Genomic DNA, 19,944 nt, shown 5'->3' on the forward strand with positions numbered 1-19,944 from the left:
GAACTCGAAAAGAAATCATGGATTCTTGTTTGACAAACCTGGCGATTGGGGTAAAATCAAACGAAACAGATCAGAAATATGTACATCAACTCGGAAAACTTATCCTTCTGACCTGAAGTGTACCCTCAGCATTTATTTTTGTAAAGCAGTCAATTTGGCCCCCAAAGAGAAACGAAAACAATGGCAATAAAAAAACGAAAAGCAATACATGTTGGAATATATTCTTTATTGCAGAAATGGCAATGAAAAATCACCTCAGTTGAAGATTAAAACTATCAAATGTTTAGTTATTTTTTTTACATTTCTGCAGTTTTCCCACAATTATGATCCACTTTGTGAGAAACCCGACTTAATTTTATGCAGTCAAAATGAACATAGGATAAAAACAATGGTTAGGTCAGAGGAGCCCACACTGAGAGGACATTGTATGAACAAGAAGGTAAGATTCGATTTCCGGCGTCTGTGCTACAGAACCTAAATAACCATGTTATACTGTCGGCATTATTAAATATTTTCTTTCATTTGAGAACAAATATAGTTACGTTATGCTTTAGTATGTAATGTTAAGTTATGCATATCAAGATAAGGTTTAAGTTAGGACACGTCATGCTATGTTATATTATCTCATGCTGTGTAATCAATTTTTTGGGATATGGTATCATTTATAATATTATTCTGTATGCCATATCTCGTTTTGTTAATTTACTGCGCCATAGTACACTTACCATAACATACTGTACCATTTCATACAATACCATACCTAACATCCAGTTGTTTTTTGTGGTAATTTATAACTCATTATGATGCAGGCATCTTTGGGGTAATTCAATATGCTAGGGAACAGGTTACAAAATAGATGGGACAATATACCATTTCCTGGTAGTGGTGGATCAGGCTAGACCTTAGTATGAGTAGCCCTACCGTAAGATTGTATGCATATCCAAGCTTAAATGCCCCATGGAATTAAAAGTCAACATCTTCAGATTTCAGAGCATGCATTGACTAAATTGACAGTAGAGCATTGTTAGAAATGTTTTTTTCTGGTTGGTAGAGGTAGGCACCATGTCCAAGCAGGTACCACAATACTAGTCAGGGTAAGTCACAACACACCCTAAATTATCCTGTACTCACCCTGTGGTGGCTTGGCACAGAGCAGTCAGGTTTAACTTAAAAGGCAATGTGTAAATGGTTGTATGAAGTTACATTGCACGCTTTTACCCTGCATGCCGTTACAACGCAATTTTTCACCCTGACTTGCTGTAGCGGGTGTGTTAGAGTTTGGAATAGCATAATAATCTATTCCAACACCAGTTTGTGCAATAGTAGGGAATGTGTTAGAGTTAAATACAACTCCTTATAACCCATACAGCAAGCCATTTCCATTATAACGGCATGCGGGGTAAAAGCATGCGTAGTAATGGATGTGTTGTAACGCTTGTTTCCCTGTGTAAAGTGTTTGTACAACACTACAAACAGTAACACTCTAAAAAAACTACCAAAAAATCCACACCCAGTTTGAAACATAGAGAATCATTTTATTTTACAAATAAAACAAGACTAAAAGGACAAACATCCAACCAGTAGAAGCAGAGATATGAATGTTTAAAGAATAAAGGTAAAAAAGCGCTTAGAAGCAATAAGTGCTGAAAAGGGATATCTCTTTGCACTGGAACGAGGCAAAGTCAGAAGTTCAGCCTGGCAGCGATATAGTATCGGACAGATTCAGGGACCCACTTGTGCCAGCTGAAGCAAAGTACCCTGATCCGGAATGCATCTTAGTTAATGAAGATGCGAGGTGCAGCTGAAGCGATGCGTCAGTATTGAGCCAATCAGTGGACAAGATACGTTGATTTTCTCCATGTAACTGCACGGATGCCTGTGTTCTGAGTGCTATGCACTGGTTCCAAATGCGATGCATGGCTGTTGCTTCCGCAGTACGTAATGCTTTGATTCCAAAGGAGATGCGCAGGGTACACTCCAAGCAACAAAAAGAATGTGCTGGCTCTGACTCACACAAATACAAAGATGTGCCAATTCCGATGAGGATGTATGGGTTCTTGTTGAAGTAGTTCCTCATATCCACTTCCAAGTGCGCAGGACTGGGTTGCCACTACTTGGCAGGTCAAAACTTGAAGCAAGCAAAGTCCAGGTGCTGTACCAGGATGAGTTGAAGTCTTTGATGTCCCTATAACCTTCAACAGGAGGCAAGCCAGCAAGCCCTAGGAATCACTCTGGCAAGACGGAATTATTGCAGTCAATTAATGAGGGGTTAGTACTCCAGGTTTCTTTGACATATGAGATATTTATAGTTGCTATTTTATGATTCTGTATATGAACCATTGCATCTAGGTCTGTGTTCTTAGTTATTTTTAACTGGGATGTTGCTGTTTATGGTACTTGGAATAGATTTTTTAATAATGCTGTATTGTATTTATTTGTGCTTTTATAGTTTTTGTAAACACTGAATAAAGAATACTACTACTGCTACTATACTCTGGGTTTCAACTATGCAGGTCCAGTCCTTCTCATCCAGGAAGGAGTACACAGCAGGGAACCTCAGAAAAGCAAGAGTGTAGTCAAGCAGCAGTCCAGCAGAGTGGCAGTCCTTTCAGCAGCACAGCTGTTCTTTTGCCTGGCAGAGTCTTCAAGGGTCTAGAAGTGCACTAAAGTCTTGGTGTCAGGGGTCCAGTACTTATATCCAGTTGTGCCTTTGCAGTGGGGGAAACTTCAAAGAAGGCTTTGAAGTGCACAAAGGTCCCCCCTCCTGCCCTGGCTCCAGACTCACTACAGGTGCTGTATGCAGCCCTTTGTATGTGGGCAGGATACAGCCTATGCAGGTGTAAGTGTGGGGCTGTGCCCAGCTCCTCCCTCCCATCTCCCAGGAAAGTCCATCAAGACACACCTAAGCTCTCTTTGTGTCTGACTTTCTAGAGGGAATACACAAAGCCCAGCCGTCCCCCAACCCAGACTGAACAGAGACAGGCATCAGGAACCAAATGGCTAAAGTAAGTAAATACCATCTTTCTAAAAGTGGCATTTGCCAAACTGTAATTTATAACCCAACCATGCCATGAGCTGTGATTTTAAATTGTGAGTCCAGTGACACCAAACCTGAAAAGCCGATCTCTTTACAAATGTGAATTACACTAAAAAGATGTGATAAGGTAATCCCCTATTGGAGAGACAGACCTTGCAGTAGTGGAAAAACATGTGAAACGTACCAGTAAATATTCTGCCTTTTAAATACATTGCACCCGGCACTGTGGGTTAGACAGGGCCTACCTTAGGGGTGACTTGCATGAATAAAAGGGAAGGTGTAGGCCTGAGGGTTATCTTGCAAGGACGAATTGGCAGTGTAAAACTGCACTTACAGGCTCTGCAATGGAAGGCCTATGTGAGAAGTTGGCCTGATATATGATGTCTCCAATTCTGGGGGAACCTTGTATCAGTCCAAACAATCCCTTATGGTGTCTGGTTGTAAGTCAACCTTATAGACAAGCTATCCTAATGGTAGCATGGACTAAGCAGCCTTAAAGGCTTAACTCAAGAGGGCATGTGAAGCCAGCTGATTTACCAATCACAATCCTGTAATATCAAATGAAAGGACACCACACAATGTATATATTATAACAATATATGTATTTATTACTAGAATAATCCTCTATACTCTTTATGAGTCTTGAATCACAAGCGTTTAAACAAAAGCACAATAAAACATATGAAAGTTGCACAATTATGGATGAGGCCAGAGGCCACGCAAACCATATACTAAAATAGTGGTATAAGTATCACTAATCGAACAGTGGTAAGGCCTGGGGCCTTGGGAATCGCTGGGGCGATTAGGGACTAGCAGTAATGAAGTCGGGAAAAGCCCGCGGGAATCGGGTGCAGCGCTTAAAGCACACGCAGGCATCAATGTAAAGTCAATGGTGCGTAAAAGTTACAAAGTTACTGGTAAAGGAGTCTTTCGACTGGACTAGGATTACCAAACTTTAGACTTAGACACTAGAGGTGTATACCAGTGCAGGAGCATCGGCGTTCATGAGTTACCTCACCCACAGGAAGCCGGTGCACGGGTGCCAAAGTGTGTCGGGTTTCGTCACGCAGTCTGATGGTGCCTGGAGATGATGATGCTGCAGGCGTCCAGAGGAGAAGTTTCCGGTGCGATCCAAGGGTGTATAGAAGCTGAAGGGTACCTGAAAGCAGAGGGGACAGAGTCTGGGTCACTCAGCAGTGACCAGGGTGGAACCAGGAAGGAAGCAGGCAATGTCTGGCGCAATTAGGTGGTTGTTGAGAAGCTTGTCTCCGCTGCCACGTGGACTCTGGGGCACCGAGGATGTCCAGGAGTGGATCACGAGCTGTCTTACAAAGGCTCTCACTGTCGGCGGTGTCGACTTCCGGATTGGATCAAACAAACCTTGGCAAGTGCAACCCACGCAGGATTCAAAGATTGCTTCTTACTCGTACCAGTAAGGTCAGAGCGGGTGCTCCTTTTCAGGGGAGCGAGGGCCAGTCCAGAGCAATTGGACTGGCATGTCAAATTTAAAGGTTTGTTGGTACTGGGGCTGCTAGCCAACGGGCAAGTGACCGGACCAACGCGTTGAGCCAAAAGATGCAGAAGGGCCCCACGCAGCACTCGGTGAGTGTAGAGGGGTGAGCTTCGATGCAAGAGTGGCTCAGGGCTGGGGCTTCTCAAACCCCAATGCACAGCTTCGAGGGATCCTCGGGAGCTGTACGGTCAGCACCTCGTGGTCTTTCCAAGATGGCCAGCCCCACGCTTCAGGTCGCCTCCACGGGTCTCAGCTCTGCAGGGATTGTGGATCGGGCTGTTAGAAGGCAGGCACGCTGGTTCTTGTTGATCTCTGTCACTCGAGTTCTGGTGGGAACTGAAACAAAGCAAATGTCGAGGTGCTGGATGGTGCCTGTTTGCACAGGGTGGTCACTCCTTGACCACAAGGAAGATTCTTCAGTCTTCTACGTCGAGTAGGATGTCGAAGGGTCCAGAGTTTCATTTCATAAGTTTCAGTCAGGATAATCTGATGTGCGTTGGCACTGCTCCCACTCTTATACCAAACTGGGGGGCTGGATTACCTGCTAGGTCCCTCCTATGGGTGGGACCCAGGAAGGGGGTGGTTACACCCCTTTCCCTTTGTCCAGGGTCGCGCTGGGACTGGGGCTGGTGTGCCCCAGAACCGGTTTGACCAGTTTATGCAAGGGGAAGCCTTGTGCTCCCCAGGCAGGGTCTAGTTTCATTCAACCCACCCTGCCCCAATACACTATCTCCTGTCTGGGGAGGTGTAGCACCTCCCTGCGACAGGAAACCCTTTGTCCAGGCCTCCTCTGCCAAGTTTCGGTCAGCAGCAGGAGGTTAGACTTGTGTCTGTGGCAGCAGCATCCATTTTGTGATGCTGAGGCTCTGGTTAGAATTAACCGCGTTTTAGCAAAGTAACATGTCTTCTCCCTCTAGAAGGGTGGAATGCTACCCCCGTCGCCAGGACTGGCGAGGGGGTAGTATTCCAAAGTGTATGACACCTTACACGACATGTTTTGATAAAGCCAAACCAAAGTTAGCACATAACCGCAATAGATTATAATGCACTTAAGAGTATATGGTATGGCAATATCCCGGAACAGCTAAGGGAGTTGGTCCCAACAGCTGCAGACAGGCTCAGCTCATGCTAGAGCACCATCTCACATGAAACCAAGCACTCTGCCTCCAGGATTGTTAAGGCCTGCCATAGGAGTTACTTATAAGTATATATGTGTCCAGATATGTTTAGATATAGGTATACTATATCTAAGCAAGGGGTGATTACACCACCTTGCCCAAGCTGAGTGATCAGCCAGTTGTGTCAATTTTGGATAGCCAGCCAGGGGTGGCAAAAGATATGCTGCAGCCCCTGGTAGGCCTTGGATGCACCTATGCCCTGGGCACCTATAGTGCACTGTACAGGGGCTGATAAGGTGACCCAAGCCAATTTAGTTATGCACCATGGGTACATGGAATCCATTTTAAAGAGAGAGCAGATAGCCTGGGGCCCTGATTAGCAGGGAACCAGGCCAACTAATCGAAAACCAGCTAAACACAAGGCAAAAAAAATCTGGGGTAACCATAGTCAGGTAGCCACCTTCCTACAGCCTAAGCCAGGGTTAGAAGGCTACTTAAGGGGGTGACACAATGAGTACTGCAGGTCCACTGGTAGCTTTTGATGTACAGGCCCGGAGAACATGTAGTTCACTTTACTATGGACTTACAAGTAAACTATATATGCCAATTTGGGTTATGCCAATGTTACCTTGTTTAGGAGAGATAGCACAGGCACTTTATCGCTGGTCAGCAGTGGTATAGAGCGCAAAGTCCTATACCAGCAAAAGAAAGGTCAGAAAATGGAGGAAGGCAGGCAAAAAGTTGGCGGGGACCACCCAAAGACCGTCAGGTCTAACAGACATTTAAATAACTACAGCTAATATTCAAGTAAGCGCAAACATTGTACTGCATTTACCCTAATGCTAAGGGGCAGGCTGTGCTGTGATGTGAGGCAGTGTGCTCCTATCCCCTTTCTGTTTAAAAAGGCTCCCTTGATCCCGTGAGCTGATGAGCTTTTGGAGATGCACTTGTGTGCTATTGAGAGGTTCTGAGACCTGAGAGGACTGTGGCAGCATGCTCAGCAACCCTGATGTAAATAGTTTTTTTTATCTTAACTGATAAAGGATAAAATCTAGAAACACATGTCTAGAGATTTACAGCACTATCTGCACCAACTGTGCTGAAAACCTACAGCTAAAATTGAAGTAAGCGCAAACATTGTACTGCATTTACCATAATGCTATGGGGCGAACTGTGCTGTGATGTGAAGCAGTGTGCTCCCGTCCCCCTCTGTTTAAAAAGTCTCCCTTGAGCCAGCGAGCTGACAAGGTTTTCTTGAGATGCACACGTGTGCTAGTGAGAGGTACTGAGACCTGAGAGGACTGTGGCAACATTCTCAGCAACCCCTGATGAAATTTGTTTTCTTTTATCTTTACTACTGAAGAAAAAAATCCATAAAAACATGTCTAGTGATTTACAGAACTGTCTGCACCAACTGTGCTGAAAACCTACAGCTAATATTGAAGTAAGCATAAAGATTGTACTACATCTACCATTTTGCTAAGGGGCGAACTGTGCTGTGATGTGAGGCAAGGTGCTTCCATCCCCCTTCTATTTAAAGGGCTGTTGACAACAGTAAATGATGCCTGCCTGATAATGCAGGCAAAAACACCTGACAAATATGAAGAAAAGTGAAATGTTTAATGACATAAAGCAAGTGAAGCATTTGACCATGTAAATAGAATGAACGGCCACCCAGAGATCAGGGGACAAACGTCACATTTGAGGTAGGCAGCCTTAGCCTTTTATTAGTGAAAGGTAAGTTGCATGTATACAGCTGGGTAACGTTAGCACCTATTTTTCCAGCATGCACTCAAACCACAATGCAATTTGTTGCACATGTGAAATAATAATTAAAACAACAGTAGTATTAATAATAATCATCATCATACGCCAATACAAATCTTCATAGGTGTGGAGATTTCCAACAGGCAGTCCTTTCCTGGCCAGTCTCCATGTTAGGACTTAACCCCTTCGATGCTGTTGACGGAACGGTTCCGTCATGCACGTCGGGTGAGCTGTGCGGATGACGGAACCGTTCCGTCATGACTCCGCCCGCGCAAGGCGGAGTCAGCATGGGCGGGGAATTCGCGCCGCACGGAAGCGGTTAAGGCTGACAGTGAGGGGTTGGACATCCCCTCACCAGTTACATGATTATTTGAGTGGAAATGTAGGATTATTTTTGCCCACCTCTTAAAATGTCTCATGTGGCCAGTACAAACATACACACAGAGCTCAGATGTTGGTTTCTCGTCTCTCAGATTCTCTTTCTTTAAATATTGAATTTGTTCATTTAATTCTTAAGTTGTACTAATGGTGGCTAATAATACTAAAAGTCAAATGTTTAAGAAGCTTTGTCAGATGTATTCCAAAATGGATTTAGATTATTCGTAAATTATTTTTATTAATTGATTTACAAATGCTCACAACAAGTCAATACGCAATACATTTATACAGTGATACTTAACATAAGGCAGCAAAGCAGAAACACTTTAAACAAGAGAAGAAGTTAGAAGCATTAGTCAGCTCCCAAATTCTCCCACCACCTCACCTCACCTCCACTGATGATCTCACCTCCCACTACAACACAAAAATGGCAGAACTTCTTCACACAATCGCTCTGTTGAAACTCAAGAAATCAAGAAGTATCCCCTCCACATCCTGTTTAACAAAGACCTTAACAAAGAGAGGTGGCAAATTAGATTGGGTGAAAGAACATGGAGACAGCAACCCTTGCTAACCCACCTCTAAATGCTTAAAATACAGAAAACACATTTTCAGAGAAAAATCCACCTTCTTCCGAGCCCAACATGACCGCTCTAGGCACAGACACGAAGACCTCTTCAACATCATAAAACAGAAAACCTCCTCATTTAAATTAGCTTCCTGAGCACTCCTACTTCCCTCCTCAATCAATCACCGGCTCTACAATGCGCTGAGTTTGCCGCATTCTTCTCTGAAAAAATAGCAAACATCAAACTCCCAGTGGACCCTCCTCCTCCAATAACTCATACCACTGATGCCCCTCTAACAAACAGCAACCTCCCAAACCTGCATCGTTATCTACTGCTGGCCCAAAACGCTATCACTCAACTATACAGAACACTATCCTCAACTGCTTACAACTGAAAAATGAGGCAACCTAGACATAATTCAACCTTATCCTCGAAGAAGAAGTCCTCAAAATACTTGTTTGCTTGAAGCTAACTACTCACCTCACTGTCCCCCCTTCCTTTCGCGCTTGTCATAAACATCAAACACATAATTTCTCTTGCATGGACCAAAATCATTAACTTCTCCTTAGACAGGGGCATCATGCCGGCCTCTCTCAAACTGGACCAAGTCTCCCCATCATCAAGAAGCCTGACGCCAATCACAATGACCTTAAAAGTTACAGACTTTCACTAACCTCTCTTTCCTTGCTAAAACTATTGAAAAGTGTATACTTGCACAGCACAATAATCACATTGAAAAATACAACCTACATGACACCTTCCAATCTGGGTTCAGCTAAGGCTGCAGTACAGAACCAGCAATACTTTACATCACTGACGACCTACACAGGTCTGTGGATGATGACCAGGCCTGCATCCTGGTCCTCTTGGAACTCTCAGTAGCGTTTTTATACCCTCAGTCATGACTTTCTCCCAAAAACCCTCACACAGAGGGTAGGCATCAATGCTACATTCTTTCAATTGTTTGTTTCTTTATTGAACAATGCAACCAGCTAATTAAACTAAACAACTCCACCTCAACAGCATTGCTAATCTCTCAAGGCATTCCCCAAAGGTCAATCCTATCTCTTGCCTTATTCAACCTCTATATGGAACCCCTTTCAACTGCCTACCACCTTTATGCTGATGACACCCAACTCTACGTTAAAATCTCATCAGTTTCTGACATCCAACACCTACACAGTACTCTATCCAAAATACATTCCTGGCTGACCAGCAACCACCATAAGCTCAACTCTAACTAAACTGAACTCCTCTTCATCCAACCAAAAGAAATGTCTTACCCATTTCATACCCGGCTTGACAAGCTCACTGCACTAAACTGCAAATTACCCATCTGGATTTCTATTCAATTCAATTCAATTCAAATTTCTTTATTCGAATTTCAAGAATTCATAAAAGCACATATATAATTATACAGTTTCATAAACTCCATAACAATAATAATATTATTACAAATAAGCACTGATGATTCAAATTTAAGCATTGTCCATCATCTTACGAGCACGAACTGCAATTTTTAGGAAAGTGCAAATGCGGCAAATTATCTCCTCATTATCCAAAGTAAGCAACAACAGATAAGATTCGTCCAAAGTAATAGGTCTATGTTTTTTTAAAAATGGGAAAAAAGCCATTTGGTTTATTTCATATAAAAATTGCATGAAAAAAGAAAATGTATGTCACTTTGTTTACTTAGCCCATTACAGGGGCAGCTTATTTTATTTAGACTGGGGTGGAAACCAAGGGGAAAATTTAACAAGAATCTAATGGATCCAGCCCTTAATCGAAACAGGAGACTTCTTTCCCAATGCGTCATTGGTACAGTTCGGTACAGTGCTAGGGGATGTCTGTATAATTCCATATCCATATACCTAGCAACTGTAGTTTTCTCTGATTCTATCCTGTTTCGAGCCGTTGTATAAAGTGCGTAAAGTGCTTCCTTCAATTCAGTTTTTTTCACCATATTAACATTGCTTGGATTGGTGAAGATGTTATCTTTCCCTATCTTGCACAAACTTTTGTGGACAAACAAGAGCCATGGGATCTCCATCCCCCTGTCACAACTAAGGCAGTCGGTTATTATTTCTTGAGTCAGAGTGGCTAAGCTATTCCTCCATACCGAGTGCCAGAATAGCACCGGTCGTGCACTAATAAAATCTGAAACAAAATGTAAGTTTAATTCTCTGTGTACAATATAGTTAGATGTGAAGATTGGAAAGCTTAGCAACTTTCTGCAAAACCGGTTTTCTTCTTGTTGTATGTGACAATTATTTTGAATACCCCATAATTCTGCCCCATAGGTAGCTACGGGCACACATTGTAATTTAAAAATTTTAACAATTGCTTTAATGGCTCCAGATCTCTTCGGCCTGGGGATGCTTAAAATAGAGTTGATGGCCTTTGAGAATTTGCTCGTGGCCTGGGCCAAATGCCCAGACCACGAGCCACTCAAAGCAAAGGCCACTCCTAAATATGGGAAAGTTTGAGTAGCGGTGAGTCTTTCATCCCCTACCTGTATAGAGTTCAGCGGTCTTTTCCCTGGGCCACAGGACCTTATAAAAGATTTTTTTAAATTAACCCACAGATCTAATTCATCCATGAATGTCTTAAAACTTTTTACTAAAATATGCAGCGAGTTAGGGGTGCGGCCCATTAGGACTGCATCATTTGCGTAAAGAAGAGCGGGTAGTAATTTGCCATTTATTATAGGAACATCCGGTGTGGAATTTTCAAGATAGTTACTGAGGCTATTGGTATAAATAATAAAAAGCAGTGGTGCTAAAACGCACCCCTGCCTAACTCCCCTTCCTATTCTTATTGGCCCGGATAATTCCCCTCCCATTCCTATTCTCACTCTTGATTTTAGATCTGTGTGTAAAAAAGCTAAAAAATGAACCAGTGTATCATCCAGTCCGTAACCCAATAAAATAGACCAAAGCTTGGACTTGTTAACTAAATCAAAAGCGGATGACAGGTCCATAAATGCTAAGTAGATCGGGGCAGAACTAGCAATGTTATACTTATCGATAATTAATTTAAGATTTAAACATTGTTCAACTGTGCCGACCCTACTTCTGAATCCCAATTGACATGGTGATAAAATGCCACTTTCCTTTGTCCAGACAATTATTCTATTATAGATAACACGGCCCAAAATCTTTACAGTGTTATCTAATAGCGAGATCGGTCTGTAATTTCCGGGATCAGACCTATCTCCCTTTTTATATATAGGGACAAATATACTAGTTTCCCAGGTTTCGGGCATCGTTGCTTGAGGGAAACTATTAAAAACATTCACGAGCATAGTGGCCCAAAGGTCAGGTTTCTGTTTAATAAGGTCTACGGGCAGCCCATCGGGTCCAAGCGCCTTATTGCCAAGACTCTGGGCGATTGCCTCCTCCACTTCCCCCGGGGTTATCTGTAAACTACTAAACTGTTCTGGCATGTCGTAAATCGAACTATCTAGTGGAAAGGCATACATTTTTGAAAAATGTAGTTCCCAAGCACTACTTGCAATGGTGCAACTTGTTGGTGTTAATTGTTGGCCCATATTCCGGAGTTCTTTTACGGCAGCCCAGAATAAGTTGCTACATTTCCCCCCTGCGGTTTCGGCCAGGATTTCCCAGCGTTCGCCCAGGAGTGTGCCTCTCCGTTTGTCTAGTGCTAATTTATAGGCTTTCCTTGCCAAGCTAACAGTTGTCCTGATTCGAGGGATCTCGGTAAGAGCTTTACGCAAATTCCTATTTGCCTTTGAACAATTATAATCAAACCACTTCAGGTCTTTTGGGCCCTGAGGTGCTGGCACTGATAAAAGGGATCTAACCGTAGAACATATTTTAATAACGTGGGCGATAACTTCATGGCCTCTGGCTGTTGTATTGGAGCATAGATTGATTGATGTCTGCTCCTCCCTTATTAAGGACTTAATAGTCTCTTCTTTATCTATGCCTCTCCATTTCAGCCTCAATCTATCCGTAGATACACTTATGTCCCTTGCCCCCTGCATGGTACCATAGACAGGTCGTTGAGCTAGTCTTAGAATGACTTTCACTGGGTTGTGGTCCCCAAAATCTGTTGGCACAACTTCCGTTATTAATATACGGTCCGCCAGACCGGGAGAGACAAAAATGAAATCGATGGTTGAGGTACTGACTCTTCCTCTATGTGTGGGGGCCAACTGGGCAGTCGATTGATGACCAAAGTCCATTGCATTACTCATGATATGTTCATTTATCACGGCTCTCAATTCAAAACCCCTCCGCTTGGCTGGGTCCCCCTGTCTTGTTCCCATTCCCCACGTGTCTTTTGGAAGATTTGCATTAAAATCACCGCCCAATACGATCTCCAAACCTTCACCTTTACCCCTGCTGTCCTCTAGTTTGGAAATAAATTTAAAAAGTGAAACAAAATTCTTATTTGGAACAGAAATAAAATCATTATTATAAAAATGTATTAAGTAAAAAGGGACTTGGCGATTATATTCAATGACTTGTATCTTGGGGTTATTGGTAATTATATTCCTATAACTCCCCCCAGCCATTATGCTGAACCCAACAAACAGCAAACTGCCCGTCCAAAATGTGACTTGTGAGCCGCTATACTAAAGCAGTGAAACCCATCTATATGCAGATCATGTGGAGCCCAGGTTTCTTGGAACATCACTATGTCATACATAGAAATTAAGTGTACCCAGTCTTTGTCCATTAATCTGGGTTCAAGGCCAGCAACGTTCCAACTAAGTATTTTAAGATCGTGATCATTATTGGGCTTAATTGGTATAGGTCCTTTTAGCACACCAGTTAATATGGTTGGTTCGTTGACTAGACTTTTTTGGTTGTATAGTTCCTCATCTACTACTAATTGCCCTGAGTGATTCCTAGCGTCTTGCATGTCCCATGGAATATTTGGAAACGACGTTCCTATTCTATCTCCTGGGGCAGTTATTACTATTACTGGCAGCAGTTCATTTTCACCATTTCCCATAGTTACTAAACCTCTGCATATATCAGGGGAGTACTGAGTGATAGGGATGGGAGTTTCCTCACATGTCAGTCTACTCCCTCAAGACCTTCTTGTGCATATAGAACATCAAATCGGTTGTGAGTAGGGACTTGAAACTGGTTATTATAGGAGTCCCTATACCACTTTCCCTGCGTGCTTTGTAAATGCTTATTGCGTTGGGCCATGGGAGGTGGAGGGTAAAAATAACTCAGGTCTACTGTTTGTATCTTACTCTCGAGGTTTCCTACCTTCCAACCACTGATATGGTTTACCACCCGCCTATCTTTAAAATTTACTACAATACAATCGCCTTCTTGATATTTCTTACCCTGCCCCAACCAACGTAGTCTGCGGACATGGAGAATTTTGCCGTGTAAGAATGGGGGAATCGGCCTATACCTATTTAGCCAATGGCTAACTTTATTTTTCAGTTCAAAGTAATTTTCTGACCTTCCCTCTCCTGGAACTGGTACCCCTATTGAGACCGTAGTAAATGGGAATGATTCAGGCGGCAGGTTAATGCGTGTGTGTTTGTTCATTGTTCTTACCCTACCAAGTTGATCTGATTCTTTCGGTTGGTTCTTGCCCTGGGCCTCATCTACCCTTTTCTCCCCGTTCTGCCCGTAGTTATTACCAGGTTCTAATTCCCTAGTCTGGGGGATAATGGGTGTCTCCCTTCTCTCTACCCCTGGGATTACTAGGGGATTATTTGTTGCGTCCATATCCCCGGTAGCAAGTTTTACAGACAATTGTGAGCATTTAGCGGGCTTGTGTATACCGGGTGCAACTACTGAATTATTCACATTTTTAGGCGGGTTAACTGGTGTCTTAGTATTTGGGGCCTGTGTTGTTTTTACATACTTCAACAACAGCTCGTTGTTCAGCTTCTAGACTTCCTCCATTTTTGCCAGCTTAACCCCTATCCCCTTTACCCTTTCATGCAAGGGTAATATAATCGATTTCATCAGATGTTCTATCTTTAACAAACGCCCCACTTCAAAGTTTGTATTATCCGATACCTGGATTGCCTGTTCTACAGTGATAATATCGGGGACTATAGTTCCCTGGATAGTTGTTTGCGGGGTGTAATTTGTAGTTGTGGTCTGTACAGCTACACTGGCACTCATGGGTTCTTTTACCTTATTTCCTCCCTTCCCGAATATGCGTTTTGTCTTATCAACCCTTTGTTTCCTGTGTTCTTTGGGCTTGTTGATGGGAACTTCCTTACACATTTTAGTTTTCCCTCCGTGGTTTGAGATATTTTTAGTCTTAGACCTGGTCCTGGGGGGTGGGGTATTATTGGTGGCTGTGCTATTTGAATCACTAGACTCCGCCAATTCTACAACAGATCCATTATTTTGTATTAGTTCCAAGTTTGGCGTAGAAGTGAGAGAGCCCTCATCATTAGTTACCGAGTTGTTTACCCCCACTGATAGCCTAACTTGGGTGGTGTACTAGAGTTTTCTATGATTCCCATAGATGAACGCCTATTATATAATGGTTCCAATGACAGGCGTCTCTCGGGTAGAGCAATTTCTTTTTCGAGGACACTAGCTGCTCTGATTATAAAGTTATCTAGTGTCCCCGTGATACTGCCTCCAACCCCTCCCCTTCGCACTGTGTCATTCCATGTACTCATGGTCCCTATAACAGCCAGTTGAAATTAAATAAAGAGGTATATAGGAATGTACATATGCCCGAGAGATGTTAATAATATGGCCCAGCCCAGCCTCGAACAGTCACGAATGGTCACAAATGGTCCCGCCCTTGTCCCGGGCTTCTCCCGGGACGCTCCTGCGCGCTCCTGCGACGCGGGGAATGATGCGTGATTTTAAGCGCCTCCTAGCGTGTTCACACGGCGTGCGGCTTCCGGCCGCAAGGGCTGCTGGGGTTGATGTTTCCTACCCCTCGAGCTCTCCCCCACACAGCGGCTGCACTAGGTTGTAGAAATGCAGCGGCGGGGGGTGAGCAAACACGGCAGAACAAAGCGGCTGTCCCGGTAGAGAATACGGCCCCAGTGACAGCAGGTACGATTTTGGCAAAGTTCACCAGTGGCGCTATTGGTCCCCGCTCCACCGCGAATGATGCGTGATTTTAAGCGCCTCCTGGCGCGTTCATACGGCGTGCGGCTTCCGGTCGCAAGAGCTGCTGGGGGTTGATGTTTCCTACCCCTCGAGCTCTCCCCCACACAGCGGCTGCACTAGGTTGTAGAAATGCAGCGGCGGGGGGTGAGCAAACACGGCAGCACAAAGCGGCAGTCCCGGTAGAGAATACGGCCCCAATGACAGCAGGTACGATTTTGGCAAGGTTCACCAGTGGCGCTATTGGTCTTTTATTAAATCTCTAGGGATCACTTTTTACAAAGAACTGGACATGAAAGATCATATCAGTGCCTCAGACAAAAGTGCCTTCTACACCATTAAGCCCCTTAAAAAATCAAACCTTTCATCCCCCACGAAGACCTAAAGACTGTGCTACAATCCTTAGTACTCTCCAAGCTGGACTACGGCAATGCAGCAATCACAGGCTTCCCTAAATCCCAACTCATCCCTCTGAAAGTCAGACTTAATGCCACAGTCAGACCACTCTCTGGAAAGAGACAGTTTGTTCACATCACTCCCACATTCAAGAGACTCAACTGGCTACCAACCGAGGCTAGACGTATATTCAAAGCAGCATGCATAACCCACAAAGCTGTACACTATGAAACCAATCTACCTCATTAACAAATTATTAAAATCTGGACAAAAGAGACCTATTTGATGCACTAACACTCCTCCTGATTCTGCCCAAATTTTAAAAAGAAAAACAACGCATCTGCTCCTTCTCCGGGAACGCTCCAAGAATCTGGAACTTACTGGCTCAGGGCTTGCATGACAATCAATCATTCCTTCACTTCTGAAAAGAAGTAAGACTGCTTCATCTCAATAAATACCTAAACCCTCGCCCTTAAACCATCTACCTTACCTGACGCTCCTACCTCCCACCCACTAATGAGCCTGATCACCTCTACCATGAAACAAAACTGTGACTCCACACCCCTTACTACTGGAGCACATTACCAAATCTACCTCCAAACTATTTTGTCCTCATATCCCACTGTCTATTCTAATCTTCCTTTATATACTGCCAATTTTGGGATGGGTGAATACGACACCAATGCATGTCATGATATGTGCAGACACGACAACAGCAATATCTGTAAATGCAATGTGAACGTATGCCACAGCTTGTGCCAGCACAAAGCCTGTCAATGCAATGTCAATGTATACAGTACATTGTCCCCTTGCATCAGCACTGACATCAGCATTATTGATACCAATGTGTAATAATCTATGCTCATACAATGATATTATTGTTGCCAATAAGAACAATGACAATCTATGTCCAGACCAAAGCAATACCAGAATGAATTATATCAATGTACAAGATGACCACTGTATGTCCAATGTTGATAATGTCGATATACATGATACCAGTGTCTGCCATATTATGTTTAGGAGTTCCGATTAACTCACAGCATTGCTGTCAGATTCACCCAAGGTGACCTCTCCATCAACCCCGAGTCAGAGATGGGTGGTGAGGCAGGTTCTCCGACCCATGCCCACACCTATCGAGTAAAAGGTCACAGGTGGGGATCCCTATAAATGAAAGACAAACACACACACAGGGAAACCCTGATCAATTCCACAGATAGATAGTTGCCCCCTAAACAAGTCCGAGGTAATTGGCCCCAATCAAACCTTTTTGACCAAAGCCTCACATTTCACAGAAATACCAACAAGCTAGATACCACATGTAGATAGGTACACTCAACTAATCAGGACACAACAGTCACACCACACGTAGTGATCACGCGCTCATCATTCCAGACATCTGGACACATAAACACTGGCCCATACCAGCTCTCCCCAAGGTCAAGAGCCATCTGTGTCCTTATCAAATGCCTGTGCTTGTTGTTTCACAGCTGAGATGTTTTTTGGAATGTAGAAAATTGTTTTATTGTACCTCGTGAACTGTACAACCAACTTTTGTACGGACACACTCTGTCAAGGCTCTTCCAGCCGCAGTGTTTATTTACACCAACTTGTTCCCGTTTTGGTAAATGCATCGTTACTTTTCATTTATTTAAGGTACATGCATACCTGAGCAACACCACCATGTATTTGTACATACCCTATATGCACCCCATGTAATTGATGCTGAGCTACAACAACTACAGCTGCGCTTAATTATCCACATATTGCACCAGCCACTGTATTTTTCTAATTTTTATTGACATTTTATTGACATTACATATCTCTAGCTTTCTATGTGTATTATCACTATGTACTTTGTGTTTTATACTCTCCCCATATGCACTCCTTGTTATTGAAGCTGAGCCTCCAGAAATACCTCTGGGCTATATTGTACACATATCATACTGTATTCTCCTTTTAAGTTCTGTCACCTCATATTCTTTACTTCTCTGTGTGTGCCAGCAGCACCTCTTGTAGTTGCTACTGTGCTAACTCTGTAAAGCGCTCTGATAACCCGGGTCAAGTTCACGCTATACAAAACCTATCAAATAAATAAATAAATACATTATACAGTGATACTTAACAAAATGTAAGATAGCAAATAAGAAACACTTCAAAAAACGGAAGAAATAATAAGAAAATATCATACATCAACAAAAAAGCGGACTCATATATTTTTAAGACAGGGCGGACCCTTAATACCTTTAGTTTTAAGTATGCATGCTTCAAGTCAAATAAATTGACAGAACATAGACCACCAATCAGAAACAGAGGGAGGTGTGGGATCACTCCAGGCTCTGGCAATGTAGAGTCGGGCAGTAACATTCGCTATTGTAATCACTGCTGAGTAGGTGGGATTGATAACACATTTATGAGCCAGTATAATATATTTAACCCGTAAGTGCACATCATACCCCAAGTGAGAAAAAAAAACCAGCACAATTGCAGCCCAGAATTCTTTTAACATAGGACAAGTGATAAACATGTGAACAACATCAGCGGGATAAGTGCAGCACTTGGTACAGCTGGACTTGTTATTGGGTAATTCTCAGCCCATTTACAGATTTTTTCCGGAGTATATAGTTTTCAATTTCTGCAGTTTAAAATTCGCTGAAAAAACAGAGAAATTGACAATGTCAAATGATTCAGCAATATCATCGGCTGAAACGGCCATATTAAGCCTACGACTCCACTTTACCACAGGCATAGACCGGTCATCCTTCTTGTAGACACTCTATGGGGCATATGTATCAAGCTAAATTGCGATCGCAAATGCTAAAATTCACAGAATTTCAGAGTTTGCAATCGCAATTTAGCTGTGTGCAATGTATGGGAAAGAAAAATACTCGCAAAATAAGGAATTGCCAAATTTGCGATTCCCTATTTTGCGATTGCATTTAAGGAATCACACATTTTGATTCCTTAAATGTAATGTAGGAAGCACAGAAAAAGTGCGATTTGGCTGTAAGGAATCGCAAATTATCACCAACTTCAAGTTGGTGGTAATTTGTGATTTCTTTGAAAAATGCACTTTTTTGAATTTTTCAAAGTGCCATGTAGCGCACATACATGCCCTTGGGCATGTATGTGTGCCACATGTGCACACATATATATTTCAGGGGTGCAACAGGGTGTCCTTTTGATACCCTGGCGCCCTTGAAATTGCATTCTCAATTTGCGATTCTCTAATTGCTAATCGCAAACTGAGAATGCCTCCCAGCCCATAGGAATCAATGGGAAGGTATTCCTTATTTTCGAATCTCAATTTGCGATTTGCAAATAAAGAATATGTGGAATTCGCAAAATTATTATCAAATCCCACATACATAGCATTTTGCGATTCTCAAATTGCGTTTAGCTGAAAATCGCAATTTGAGAATCGCTAAATAACATTTAGATACATATGGCCCAACATCTTTTAAAATATTCCGATTGAGAAAGTGCCAGCGGTTGTAAAGAAATACTTCAGGATGTTTGAGTCCTCCCCATCAACTAAACATAGATGGTTACGTAGAAGAAAGTCCAAAATCTGCAGATAGTTGAGGAAAGACTGTTGTGAGAGGCCGTAGCGAGCTTGAAGAACAGAAAAAGAGCAGAACCCAGATGTATAGAGTACCAGCCCCAGGGTTTTAAGCCTAATTTATACTACTGCCTAATATGGATGGAAAATCGGGATTACTCCACAATGGTGTGAACCAGTTTATCAATGGCACAGCGTATTTAACACAAATTTCCCCCTCGATCCAATGAGGTCCTTAAGGATCTTAAACTGGACCTGTGTATAGTAGTTTGGATCAGACCATCTGAAAAGACAGAGAATAAAATCAGATCCCAAAGACATTTGATAACCCAATGCAAAGGAGTCGTAGTTGTGATACATAAAAAATGGATTGTGACTACCTCCTTTGCATTTCACGATTTTACAAATAGAATAGAGGCAAATTAAATGAATGCCTTAATTACGTTTACTGGTTTGCAGAGCAGGCCTAGTCTGCATCCTAAATTCACCATCCTGCACTGAGAGGGCACACAAATGTAATGC

Source organism: Lissotriton vulgaris, chromosome 10 (assembly GCF_964263255.1).
Source record: "Lissotriton vulgaris chromosome 10, aLisVul1.2, whole genome shotgun sequence".
NCBI classification, from domain to species: Eukaryota; Metazoa; Chordata; class Amphibia; order Caudata; family Salamandridae; genus Lissotriton; species Lissotriton vulgaris.